The sequence below is a fragment of the Mauremys mutica genome, chromosome 1 (assembly GCF_020497125.1).
Source record: "Mauremys mutica isolate MM-2020 ecotype Southern chromosome 1, ASM2049712v1, whole genome shotgun sequence".
NCBI classification, from domain to species: Eukaryota; Metazoa; Chordata; order Testudines; family Geoemydidae; genus Mauremys; species Mauremys mutica.
In genome coordinates this window covers 277,569,460-277,583,108 of record NC_059072.1, presented here as the reverse complement: position 1 = coordinate 277,583,108, position 13,649 = coordinate 277,569,460, and the positions used below count along the sequence as shown (strand labels likewise).

The 13,649-nt window shown below is 43.2% G+C and overlaps 1 long non-coding RNA gene across 1 annotated transcript in view; it reads left to right on the top strand.

The window, feature by feature from the left end:
* LOC123347180 overlaps positions 1–12,958 on the top strand; it is a 43,299-nt gene extending 30,341 nt beyond the window's left edge. The window contains exons 2-5 of the long non-coding RNA XR_006573069.1: positions 7,019–7,163; positions 9,043–9,157; positions 10,959–10,981; positions 12,858–12,958. This is a non-coding gene — a long non-coding RNA (uncharacterized LOC123347180). The remainder of the gene's footprint in view (positions 1–7,018; positions 7,164–9,042; positions 9,158–10,958; positions 10,982–12,857) is intronic.
* Positions 12,959–13,649: the final 691 nt, after the last annotated feature.

Below are 13,649 nucleotides of genomic sequence, written 5' to 3'. Positions count from 1 at the left end.
TTATTTCATAGTGAGGTTCCATTATTATCACCAAGAGGAGGCTATCATGAGAAAAAAAATAGAAAAAAATAGGGAACTGAGTGAGAAAAGTTTTCAAGGTCATACAACAGAAAGTGATTAAGATTTTTCTGCCTTGATCCTAAGACTGGGTAGGGCATTAAATGAAATAACAGAGGAAGTGAAAGGAACAGAAATCCAGTGGGGATTTTCCTTCAGCATTTTTTCACATAGTGTGGACAATCATAAAAGATTTACACGAAGGGAGAAAACTCCTGAAATTGCTGGGATTAATATGTAGAAACAAAAATGCAGTCAAAGGATCAGTGGAAAGACTCAGAAGAAAATTCACTAGCAATAGCAAAGGTCTGTCAGCTGTTAAAACTTAATAATCTAATCTAAAAAATCATGTTGACGAAGAAAGCTCAGAGGCATAGTGTGTTGGAATGATTGTTGAAGTTCTTATTTGAAATTAACAAATAAATACAAAGAACATGGGATTTGCCATAATGAATCAGAACACTGGTTATCCTGTCTCTGGCAGTGACCAGCTCTGGATGCTTCTGAGGTAGGTGCAAGAAACCCTACAGGGTATGTGCAACAATCTACCTCTCAGTGAAGTCACCTCCTAATCTCAATTAGTTAGAGATTTGTTTATACCTTGAAACAGGAGGCTTTATAACCTGTGACAGAGTAGAAGTAACCTAAGGCTGACTCACCACTCCAGGCACTCCATAAACTTCCCCACAGAGGCCAAACTGAGAAGCTAATTGATTAAGGACAGGGTGATAAACCAGTTAACAAGGGAATTTAGCACCCCAGCTAGGTACGGTTAAAAGGGAGAGGAGTGGGCTGGAAGGAGGAAAAAAAAGCCAAGGAGCTCAGAGAGGTGACCTCTTCCACTCCCCCCCCCCTTGCTCTGTGCTTAGGGAGTAGGTGATGATGATGTTCGTCCATCGTTGTCGATGAAGACCTCAACAACTCATTCGTTCGATTACCGGACTCTGTGCGTCCGAAGATGACTGATCAGTCCGATTCGGGCATGGAACGTCCTGTCACACATTGGGCAGACATGTGATGGCACTGTCGATGATGTGCGGGCAGCTCTGGACTTGCGCAGCTCACGCTTTCTTTCAGCCTCAGCAGTACGCCTCGCCTCAGAGGTATTACTGCCTGTGTGAATGAGGCTGCACCATGCTGGACGGTTCAGTGCGAGGGTTTCCCATGTGGCGGTTAATCTCAAGGGACTTCAGAGAGGTCTTCAGCGTGTCCTTGAACCGCTTCTTTTGTCCTCCATGGGAGCGCTTTCCCTGGGCGAGTTCTCCGTAGAAGAGCTGTTTAGGAATGTGCTCGGCTGACATTCTCACAACATGTCCGGCCCATCTGGTCTGGGATCTCATCAGCAGTGTGTGAACTGACGGCAGACTGGCTCTGATAAGGACTTCAGTATCCGGCACTTTATCCTGCCATTTGATTTTTAGAAGCTTTCGCAGACAGGAAATGTGGAAGTGATTGAGCCTTCGTGCATGACTCTGATAGACAGTCCAGTCTCGCAGGCGTACAGCAGAGTTGGAAGCACCACTGCTCGGTAGACCTTCAGCCTCGTTGGTAGGCTGATCCCTCGACGTTCCCAGACGTTGGAGCGCAATCGGCCAAATGCAGAGCTGGCTTTAGCAATTCTGCACTTTACTTCATCACTGATTGACACTGCTTGAGAAAGGGTACTGCCCAGGTACGTGAAGTGGTCCACTGCCTGAAGTCTCTGTCCATTTACAGTGATGGACGGTTCTGAGTACAGAGTGTGGGGAGCTGGCTGGTGCATGACCTCAGTCTTCTTGATGTTAATGGTGAGGCTGAAGTTGTTGCATGCAGATGAAAACTTGTCCATACTGGCTTGCATTTCTGGCTCTGTACTAGCATTCAGAGCACAATCATCGGCAAAGAGAAAGTCTCGAAGTACAGTTTCCTTCACCTTGGTGATGGCACGCAGTCGCCTCAGATTGAATAGTTTCCCATCTGTTCTGTACTTCAGGCCTACTCCTTCAGTGCAGTGTTGAAAGGCATCAGTCAGAGTGGCAGAGAATATTATGCTAAACAAAGTGGGTGCTAAACCACACCCTTGCTTGATGCCGTTGGTGACTGGGAAGGCCTCAGATGTTTCACCGTTATCCAGGATACGAGCCATCATACCGTGATGAAATTGACGTACCATTCGTATGAATCGGTCTGGACAGCCGAATTTCGACATGATCCTCCACAGGCCCTAGCGACTGACAGAGTCAAATGCTTTCATGAGGTCCACAAAAGTTGTGTAGAGTTCACGGTTCTGCTCTTGACATTTTTCCTGTAGCTGACGCGCAGCGAAGATCATGTCAATAGTCCCACGCCCCTTGCGGAAGCCGCACTGTGATTCTGGCAGTAAGCCCTATCTAGGTGAGTGATCAGTCGGTTCAACAAAACCCGTGCAAGAACTTTCCCCGCTGTAGAGAGCAGCGAGATTCCACCATGATTGTCGCATACCTGGCGATTGCCCTTCCTCTTATAGAGGTGCACGATGGACGCGTCTCTAAATTCCTGTGGAATGGATCCCTGCTTCCAGAAGGACTGAAACAGCTCAGTGAGTTTCCGTAGCAGCACGGGTCCTCCGACTTTGTACACCTCTGCTGGTATGGCATCTGACCCTGGGGATTTGCCACTTGACTGCTGGTTGATGGCTTTCTTCACTTCGTCCTCTTCTGGTGAAGCATCCATGGAGTCATTGACTGCAACCTGGGGCATCTTGTCAATGGCCTCATCATTGATGACTGAGGGGCAGTTGAGAACTACTTCAAAATGTTCAGCCCATCTCTGGAGAATCTGCGTCTTCTCTGTAAGGAACACAGTGCCATCAGAGTTCAGGAGAGGAAAGCTCCCAGAAGACTGTGGACCACAGAGCGTGTTGAGGGCTTCATAGAACTGCTTATAGTCGTTCCTGTGCGCGTACGCCTGTATTTCATCTGTGTTGGCGCTCAGCCACAAGTCCAGCATTTTGTGCAGTCGGTTCTGTACTGTTCTGTGAGCGTTGATAAAGGTGGTCTTCTTTGCCGCTGAGGATGGATCATTCTGATATGCGTGATGCAGGCGGTGCTTCTCAGCAAGTAAGGCCTGGATTTCTGCATCATTTTCGTCAAACCAGTCTTGCCGCCTGCATGTGGAGGGCCCCAATACCTTCGATGCAGCAGTATGGACAGTGATGCGGAATTGCTCCCAGTCTCTCTCAGCGTCATCCTCAATACGAAGATCAGCAAGCTCATTTTCTAGGTCTTCTGCTAGATTTTCAGTGATGCGGCTGTTCTTCAGCTTCGACACGTTGATCCTTTTGAGAGCCTTACAGCCTTGTGGTCGTCTCTTCGGCATGATACGGAGCTTCATTTTAGATACTATGAGCTGTGATCCGTCCGACAGTCAGCGCCGCAAATAGCTTTTGTAACCCTGACATCTTGTCTGTTCCTTCTCCTGATGATGACATAGTCGATCAGATGCCAGTGCTTGGAACGGGGATGCATCCACGAAGTCCTGTTACGGGTAGGGAGGCGGAAGACCGTATTGGTGATCAGAAGGTCATGTGCTGCACAAGTTTTCAGCAGTAACAGACCATGGCTATTACACTTTCCCACTCCATTTTTCCCGATGACTCCTTCCCAGGCTGCGGCATTGCATCCGACTCTTGCATTAAAATCGCCAAGCAGGATCAGCTTGTCTGTGCGGTGAACTGATGATAGCAGAGCATATAGTTCTTCGTAGAATTTATCCTTCACATCCTCTAGGTTGGTCATTGTGGGAGCGTATGCGCTGATCAAAGTAGCTTGTTTTCCTTTTTGAAGCGGAAGCTGCATTGTCATGAGACGATCATTCACACCCTTGGGGGGACTGGCAAGTTTCCAAACAAGATGATTCTTGATGGCAAAGCCAACTCCAGATTCGCGACGCTCATCACTGCTGTGGCCACTCCAGAAGAATGTATAGCCTCCGCCTGACTTGGACAGCTGTCCTTCATTAGCAAGGCAAGTTTCGCTAAGGGCTGCAATGTCAATGTTGTAGCGTGCGAGCTCTCTGGCGACAAGTGCTGTTCTTCTCTCCGGTCTGTCTGCCGTGATGTTGTTCAGTAGTGTGCGCACATTCCATGTGCCAATGGTGATCGGTGTCACTCTAAGTTTTGTTTTTGTTCGACCGCTTTTATGGGATCCCCGCCAGCCACGGTATGCTGGCCAGGGTAAGGTGAAGCAGGCAATGTTTAGGGCACCTTTTCTAGCCCCCTCCTCGTTCTACGGAGGTGAGCAGTGCAATCCTGAATAGGGATGCTCAGTCGCTCAAGAAGATGCCGAGCTCCACCGCTGCTTCGGTCAGTGAGGAACGACCATTATACCTGAGCCGCCTGTGTGCAGATCTGCGGCTACAGCTCCCAGTGTATCCACACCTGCTGCTTCGTCGCTCGCCCATCGCCACAGGACTTGATATGATGTAATATGATATGATGTCGAGACTTGCGCGTGAATTGGATTAAAGTGAGGGAGAGTTGCGCGACGTCAACCTCACTCTCTCTTCCCAGTTCCTATCTGTATCCAGTGGCAGGACAAGAGTCGAGACTGCTGGAGATAGGGCAGGGCGCAGTGGATGACCAGGACGCCTATGTGTCTTGTCGTGCTCTTGAGCGTTCCACAACGCTTGCTGTCACCGCCTTCCTGACCATTGAACCAGGTTTCCTCAGTCAGCCGGATCCAGCCTTCGCATGCAATGGTAGACAGGCCCTAATTCACCGAGGGTCTTAGACTCATCGGCTACCCTCACCTGGTTTAGCCCGCCAGTCGAGACAGTTTCCAGGGTATGGCCGCTGTCGCATGCTGACAATTACTTGGAGCCACAGGTGAGAGCTGGGTGTCAAGTGGGGACCAAAGTGGATGAGCTACTCAAGTGGGGTGTATGGGGTTGTCAGGGCAGGGTAGTACCTCTGATAGGGAAGCAGTCGTACTCATAGGGAGTAGGTACAAGCTTAGGGGAAGCCTTATGTTGTTGGGGCAAACCTGTATTGGACATTGTAATAAAATAAAACCCCCAAAGTTGAACCTTTAGTTCTTACCCACTCCCAATTGGCAAAGTGAAACACATAAGAAGGGAGAGCTCACCCTGTGAAAAGTGGGGATTTGTCCAGGATTTCTCCCTCCAGTGTGGAAGAAAAGCCAGAGAGGGATATCAATAAGAAGGCACAGCAGACTGGGTAGCATGGACAAACTTGTGCACTGGGTAGTTGAACAGCAAAATGAGTTATAGGAAATCATATGAGAGAGAAAGCTGCTTGTGTTTTGTCAATGGCCTTGACAAAGTTCTTCATCAGACCCAGCTTGATGTGTAAGGGTGGTAACAAACTCTTCCTTGATTCAACAAGTGGTGGATACTGAACACTTTTCCTCCCAGGCTCCAATGACTGTCGGAGTGGCCAATCTTTCTTGTTGTAGTGGGAATCTCTTGCACGACTATCCCATTCGCAGAGAAAACAGCAGTACTTTGTGTATCCACTCTGCAGACCAAGCAAGAGAGCAACAACCTTCAAATAGCTACAAAGCTGCCACTGATGCTGGTCATAGTTTATGCACCTCAAAAGTTGTTTCATGTTGTCATAGGTTTCCTTCATATGGACTGCATGACCAACTGGAATTGATGGCAAAACATTGCCATTATGCAGTAAAACAGCTTTAAGACTCGTCTTCGATGAATCAATGAACAGTCTCCACTCATCTGGATCGTGAACGACGTTGAGGGCTGCCATCACACCATTGATGTTGTTGCAGGCTACAAGATCACCTTCCATGAAGAAGAATGGGACAAGATCCTTTTGACGGTCACGGAACATGGAAACCCTAACATCACCTGCCAGGAGATTCCACTGCTGTAGTCTGGAGCCCAACAGCTCTGCCTTACTCTTGGGTAGTTCCAAATCCCTGACAAGGTCATTCAGTTCACCTTGTGTTATGAGGTGTGGTTCAGAGGAGGAGAATGGGAGAAAATGTGGGTCCTGTGACATTGATGGTTCAGGACCAGAAGTTTCATCCTCTTCCTCTTCCTCGTCTGACTCAAGTGAGAATGATTCTGGTGCATCAGGAACCGTCAGTCCTTCTCCATGGGGTACTGGGCGTATAGCTGATGGAATGTTTGGATAATGCACAGCCCACTTTTTCTTCTTTGACACACCTTTCCCAACTGGAGGCACCATGCAGAAGTAACAATTGCTGATATGATCTGTTGGCTCTCTCCAAATCATTGGCACTGCAAAAGGCATAGATTTCCTTTTCCTGTTCAACCACTGGTGAAGATTTGTTGCACAAGTGTTGCAGCATATGTGTGGGGCCCACCTCTTGTCCTGATCTCCAATTTTGCAGCCAAAATAAAGGTGATAGGCTTTCTTAATCATAGTGCTTATACTGCGCTTTTGTGATGCAAAAGTCACTTCACCACAAACATAGCAGAAGTTATCTGCACTGTTCACACAAGTACGAGGCATCTCTGCTCACTTCGGCTAAACAGAAATGTGTCCCTTTGCAAAATCAAACACTGACAAATAAGAGAGCACGACACTGTATGATTTCTAGAGCTGATATAGGGCAATTTGTTCAGCAGAATTATGGAAGCTTCATTATGATTGCATCATCCATGACTTCTAGGAATAACATGATGCAATTCGTATCATGTATGACGCAATACCAGCTTCAGATTGCATCATTCATTGTTTTGCCTAAAAAGCAAGTACTGTCCAAACCCAGTCATAGATTTATTCATAGATCCAGTCAAAGATGTATTTTAGTCATTTCTGGTTTAAATTGAGATCCCTTCCCTTTGTAACTCACTTATCCTCCGCTATTCCCAAGTCAAGGGTCGTATATACTGATCCAATAGCATAACTTGAAAACTAGAGCCAATCAACAATTTTAAGCATCATTTTCGTTCTCAGTGACCCAGAATTAGTAACGTTTGACTACATTTATTTCAGAAGCATTTTGGCTGTAGAGCAGTGATCTTTCCTGTTGATCAAGAAGAAAGGAGTGATCTCCTGAAGACTGGAGATGTGGAAACAGCCAGCATCTCCTGAAGCTACATAAGAGTACCCAGTGAGCCCCTCCCAAAAGACACCCAAGGTAAGAGGGGGAGCCAGACTGTGGGGTTTAGGATTGAGGGTCAGAGGCACATGAAGAGGGATCAGGGATGTATGAGGGAGGTTGTAGGGGTTAGAGGCATTGATGCATAATTATGCGAGTTAGAATCTACTGGGGATGGGGCAGGAGTTGCAAATATTGGCAGGTATGGATCCTGTGCCAGTGAGTTCCAGAGCCTGACTGCACTGAGTTAAAAAAAGTTTTGAATTTGTCATCTGTTTCACTGAATGTACCCTTGTTCTTTTAGTAGTGCAAATGGACATAAGTGTTGTGGCTGTCCCCTAACATTCCCTGATGGCCAATCATGGCACTGAAGGCACACTCTGCCTTCAGTTTCCTTCGCTGGAGTAGATTTGCCTGGCTTTCCAGACACTGATCTATTCTGGGGACATGGCTTAGACCTGCAGCCAGATTAGAAACAATCTTAACCTTTTTTGGAGTTGCAAGAGTCCAAATTAGAACTTCTTCCACCAAAACAGTTATTCTGCCCTTCCAGGGTTTCTCTTCAAGCTGGATCCTGATCCCAGCCCCTTTCTGAGCTTTCTGGCCCTAGGATACAGCACTGGCCTCCAGGCTGCTTCCCCTGGAACACAGGGAAATCTTATAAAATAAATGCCATTTTTGTGGCACTTTCAGTATGGCAAACAGTAGCCATAAATGTTTGTCACTTATTTTTTAATATTGTAAAATTCTCCACCATTATATGTGAGTCGGGTACTGCTTAGTGAAAACAATATTCCCACAAATACTCCCATTTTCTTGCCACATCACTCTTTTTTGTCCACACTGAAAATAGAAACCTGGATGTTAGCAGCTTTCTGATCTAGCTAAGCCTAAAAATCATAGACCTCACATTCAGATTTTATAAATGCTTCTATCTTTCCCAAATCTTTATCTATTTTTTTCACTAATAAATTTCTTGAATAATAAAGCTAGACTATATATCTTTAAGCAATGGTTTGAGAGTTAGGGTGGCTAGTGGATTTGTTATAAGCAAAATTATGTTACTCAGTAGAAGAAAAAAAACACTTTATTTTACTGCAATGCCCTGATTTATCAGTGATCTTGAATACATAGCAATATCTATTTTAATGAACTAGATTGCAGAGTCCAGATATGAAAAACATGAGGTAGAATCTAATATAATCCTTCTATCTTAATATTTATTCACATCTGAGTGCAGCAAAAAAATTGACAAATACAGAAAATGATCACTGAAATACAATTAATGTTTCTATTAAAAATAATAACCTAGAGCTAAAATAATCTACAATAATCTATTTTTAAATTGGCTGAAATGCCCTTAAAATAGGCAGCCAGCACATCGCTCGGCCTGCACCACTTCCCGCAGCCCCATTGGCTAGGAGCAGCGAACCACAGCCAGTGGGAGCTGTGATTGGCTGAACCTGCCGACGTGGCAGGTAAACAAACTGGCCCGGCCTGCCAGGGTGCTTACTTTGGTGAGCTGCGTGCCAGAGGTTGCCAACCCCTGTTCTAAGCTTTGATCTTGTTAAGCCTTTTCTTCTAGAACAAAGAGATCTCTGTTCTATCTCTTCCCCATATAGGTCCATCAAGTCACATCTTAACTCATTTTGGGCTACGGTAATTAGATGGAGCTTCTTAAGCCTCTCACTATAAGGTGTGTTTTCCAGACCTTAGATTGTTCCTATTGCTTTTTTCTGAACCCTTTCTATCTTTTCTACATCCTTTTTGAAGTGTTAAGCCCAGAATTGAACATAATATTTCAGTAATGGTCCAACTAATGTCATATATAGAGGTAATACTCCCCACTCCCATTCCAGCTTGGTATTCCTCTGATTTCACATCTGAGGATTGTGTCACCTTCTTTTTCCATTTACAGTAAACTGGCTGAAAAGTGAAAATGCTTCAATTTCTCATTAAGAGGCCTGATTCTGAGAGTTCTCAACTCCCGCTGACTGCAATGGAAGCTGAGGATGCTCAACATTACTTGTGAGGTACTCGGTTTATAATCCACTGCTCCAATCAGATAGTACTCCTGTATAATTCCCTTGGGCCTTTTATGACTCAGAACTCTACAAAAGTAACTCAAAATGAAATGAGGCTTTCATTAAACTCTTTTCTTTTTAGGTATGAAAATAGAAGCCAAACAGATTTTTATACAATCTAAGTGAGCAAATGGAAGCTAAATACTCTTCCCATGTAGCTCAGCATTTCCAGTTGTCACCCTAAGTGTTTCCATGACATATACAATATTGAATTGTTAAAATTAAAACAAAAGCTATATTCACATTTGAAGTTGAACTTCATTCTTACTGTTGTATTCAAAGATCTGTGTTATTCAAGTCCTCATTTATATATTTTTTTGTATTATTTTGCGCTACCAAAATATGCTATTGTGACTGAATGCTGTATGCCTACACATTAACTAAAAAACTTATTAGAAAATGTCCCAAGGCTTAGAGAACTCACTTATTCCTTTCTCATACAGGTAACATGGAACAAAACAGGCTGTCACTAAATCAGTACCTTAGAGTTCCTACCCTATTTTTTTCTTGTTCCTAATAGGCAGTGACCAGCAGGACTAATTAGTTCACTCTCTTGCACTGGGCTGATATTGCAGAAGACAGATGGTTCTCACAAATTGTCAGTCTCACATATTAGATTTTCTTTTTCTCCTTGAGGCTGAGAAGGATTTACCAGACACTGTGAGAGAGAGAGTTAAATACCATCCTGATAACAGAATGACTAGAGAGATGGCAGGTACCTCACAGCATATAGTTGCTGCCTACTGCACTCAGAACAGAAAGGGTGTTCCTATCTGTCATGGGCAATGCTGCTTAGAGGTGTAGAGGGGTCTTACCACCCCAGATTTTCTTTGTGATATTAGTGATGCAGGATATAAGAAACCATGCAGAAAGAAGAGTGACAGACTGCTTCCTGACAGTGCTCTGGCACTGCCTTCACTTTTATCTCCTCCTAAAGCTCTGAAGAAGCCCCCTTGACCAATCTGCTGCCTCAGTTGTGTCCACTGCTTTAAATAGCAGTACAGTGCCAGGGGGCAGAGAGATCATAGGAGCTGTCATAGAAAAAGAGGAGAGATCACCAAAAAAACCCCAAACAAACAGAGAGAGAGACACCACAGACTAGTTGAGAAATGCAAAATGGGGAGAGAGAAAAACTGAATATAAAGGATATAGGATACAAGGGATGAAGGTAAAGGAAATGCTATGACTATATGTGGGGAAAAATGTAATTTCAGTTCAAAGGAAGATAAAAGATACAAAGGGACTGATTCCTCACAGTTTTGCAGATTCTGCAGTCATTTACACCTATGCAAAAAAGGTGTAAAATACTATAGATCAGAATACATCAGTCCAGAAAAAGGAAAAAAAAAAAGAAAGAAAAAAAATGTGTGGGAACTAATTCTTCATCAAAGAAAGGAGAAAATAAGATTGGAAGAGGAGTTCTGGGGCAGGTAGGAGTGAGGAAATGGTGACTTACAAAAAGAAAAAATGAAAACTAGAAGAGACATTTGGTTTTAGATAAACATATTTAAAAAAATAAAGGAACATTGTAATATTTAAATGCTCCTAAATATCTTTCTTAAAGTAATGAAATTCCTATCTGGCACCCTGTACAGTAGCACCCTGTAGAATGCATATGTTTGTGTTTTTTGGTTTTTTTTTAAATAGTTATGTATCATTTGGCTTTGTTACAATGACTGACTGCTGAGGACTCAAATTTTATATATATAAATACAATGAACTACTAACTGGCATTCTCCTGTAATTACAGGAAAGGTGTTCCGTAGGATGCAGGTTGGTATTTAATTGTCATGAAAGCGTGTATTTTGAACCTAAATAGGCTGACAGTGTTGTACAGTGCACTCACCACCAGAGCCCCCTCCCTTCCCCCGGCATCATTGCAAGGGTCTTCATCTACAGACCCCTGTAGGCCATCTGCTACTGTGCACACCTCAACCTCGCAGTTGAGTAGCATCTAATTCAGATCCCTTTGGGGGCAACAAACACTCAAACTAATGGCTACAGTCTCTTATTAAATCAGCTTTTCCCCTGGGATCTGTCTTCAGTCTCCTTTCATAATCAGTCTGGAGTTGTTTTCTCAGCTCTGGAGTGAGCACTGCCCCCCCTCAGGCTGAATTTCTGAGATGTTTGTTCTTCTGTAATTGCTAGCTCAATCCCTTCACAAAACATTTTTTTTCTTTATGTGCTCCTCCCTTCAGACGGAACTCTGTCCCTTTTGTAAGGCTCAGGAATTTATTAAGTTATCACATAATGTCTCCTAGTACAGCCCCTCTGGATGAGATGTAATTAATTAATTATGGCACAGGTACAGCAGATGCAATTTATTGGCTCATAGCCCTTTCTAGCCCATGATAGGGTTTCACCCATCACAAATTCTCTTCCATGTTTCTGTATTTTATTTTATTTTCTGGCAAATGGCCAATTTCAAACACAAGCAGAGTAAGGGGCTGTTTGGGAGGAGTCATCTGATTGTTTGGGGTCTTCAAAAAGACTCTATAGTTCAGGGCTAATCTGATTTCCCTTTCTTTGACTTTGCTGAAGTTACACAAGACACTGATTTGGTTGTGTATGATTGTTACAACTCCAAAGTGTAACTGATTACTCCGTTCTTCTGTATGTAATTCGGCTGCACCCCAGTTTGAGGGTATGTCAGCACCTTTTCCAGATATCAAGGTTCTGTAAATACACTTGTATAACAAATTATATATGTGATGTGTGTTTTATGCTTCAAAGTTAAAATCTGTTTTTAGCTAAACCTACTGAAGTCACTGGGATTGAATGGGTGTAATTGAGGATGGAATTGAGGACTTGTCTACATGGTGCAGCAATGCACACCAGAGGGATATGAATTCTAATTCACACCAATCCGTTGCACCCTAAGTGGCCTTTGTAGACCCTGACACTAGGAAACTTTTAGTCTGTGCCAGCAGAGTCTACGTTGGGCAGTTAGTATGCGACATGTTGGTGCACATTAGAATTCATGCCCCTTTAGTGCAGGTTGCAGCACTGTTTAGATAAGCCTTGAGCTCACTGCTTCAAAATCAATGTGTGTATATTGTGCATAGAAATGTTTTTATGTTACTGTAATAAAATCCTTGATCCTCTCAATATCAAATTTTCTATTTTGTATTGCCAAGTTACTGAATTCATATCAGCCTGTTAAACTTGTACTAAAAAGTAGATTAGGCAATTAACAAGACAAAGTAGAACTTCTACAAAGCAACCAAAAACATATTAGAAAATATCCCAAGGATTTCAAAACTCATTTTACATCTTAAAAAAGAGCTAGCTATTTCAAAAGTCTGGTAAAACAAGACAAAATTTGGGCTACTTTGCCCCCCTTATCTACTGTTTGTATTTCAGAGCTCCCATGTATGGTTTATGAACCCAGATTATCCTTCATTGCTTCCTTTGTAACTACGCCATTTCTGCTGAACATACCAGATCCTGTCTTAGGTATCTAATTAATGTGTTAATATTCTAGCAAAGACATTTCAGAAAATGCTCTAGAACAAAGACATTGCACAGTCTGGGCAAGCTCCATCAGTTTAATGTGGCCAATTCCATGCTTTATCCTTTCCTAGTCTTGCACGTATCACAGCATAACATGGCTGAGCTGCTTTTTTTCTAACTTTCTTCATTTTCACAGTCAAATGTATTGCATCAGTTCCCGAGTAACACTGACATACATCATCAGTGACTGAGCACGTTAAAGACAAAGCAAGAGAAAAAGTAACATTTAGGCCTGAGGACCATCTGAATATTTTATGAACTATTGAGAATCCAGTATCAGAGCTTGTGATTAAAATATGGAAACCCTTCATGTGTCTTTTTTGTGGGTTTTTTCACTGTGGTACTTTGATAAACCATATACATAACTATCTTTTAAAATGCATCTTTTCAGTCTCCTTGAAAAAAAACCGTATTTAATGATTTTAAATTTAACACACACCAATAATTCCCTGAGACATTCCAAACAAGAAACGAGCTTCACCAGCCCCCTTAAGTACTATGAATAAGGAGCAATTTCAAAGGCATCCATTGACTAGAAAGTTGTGGGTGATTTTTGGTGATTTTGGTAAAACAAGTTTATTACTTAGTTCCTAGTCATTTGATAAAGAATCCTCTTTTGTACCGAGTGACTCAGGGGGGAAAATCTGCTCTAGGTTAGCATATGTGGGAAGCTGAAATATTAATCCTGATCATGGACCTTCTATAATAGGCGACAGGAGAAAAGTGGGCCTGTTTTTTTACTTCCTTGCATTTGGTGGTAGAACTTGTATCTGTGCAAAGTGGATGCAAAAATTACAAAATCAAAATGGTGGCATTTTTCATTTATGTTGTGAAAGAGAATCAAGCCTGTTGTGTTTATACAAGAAAAGTATCAAACACCAGGCCTACCTGGCATACTCAGACTCTACAGAATCTAGTCCTTCATTGT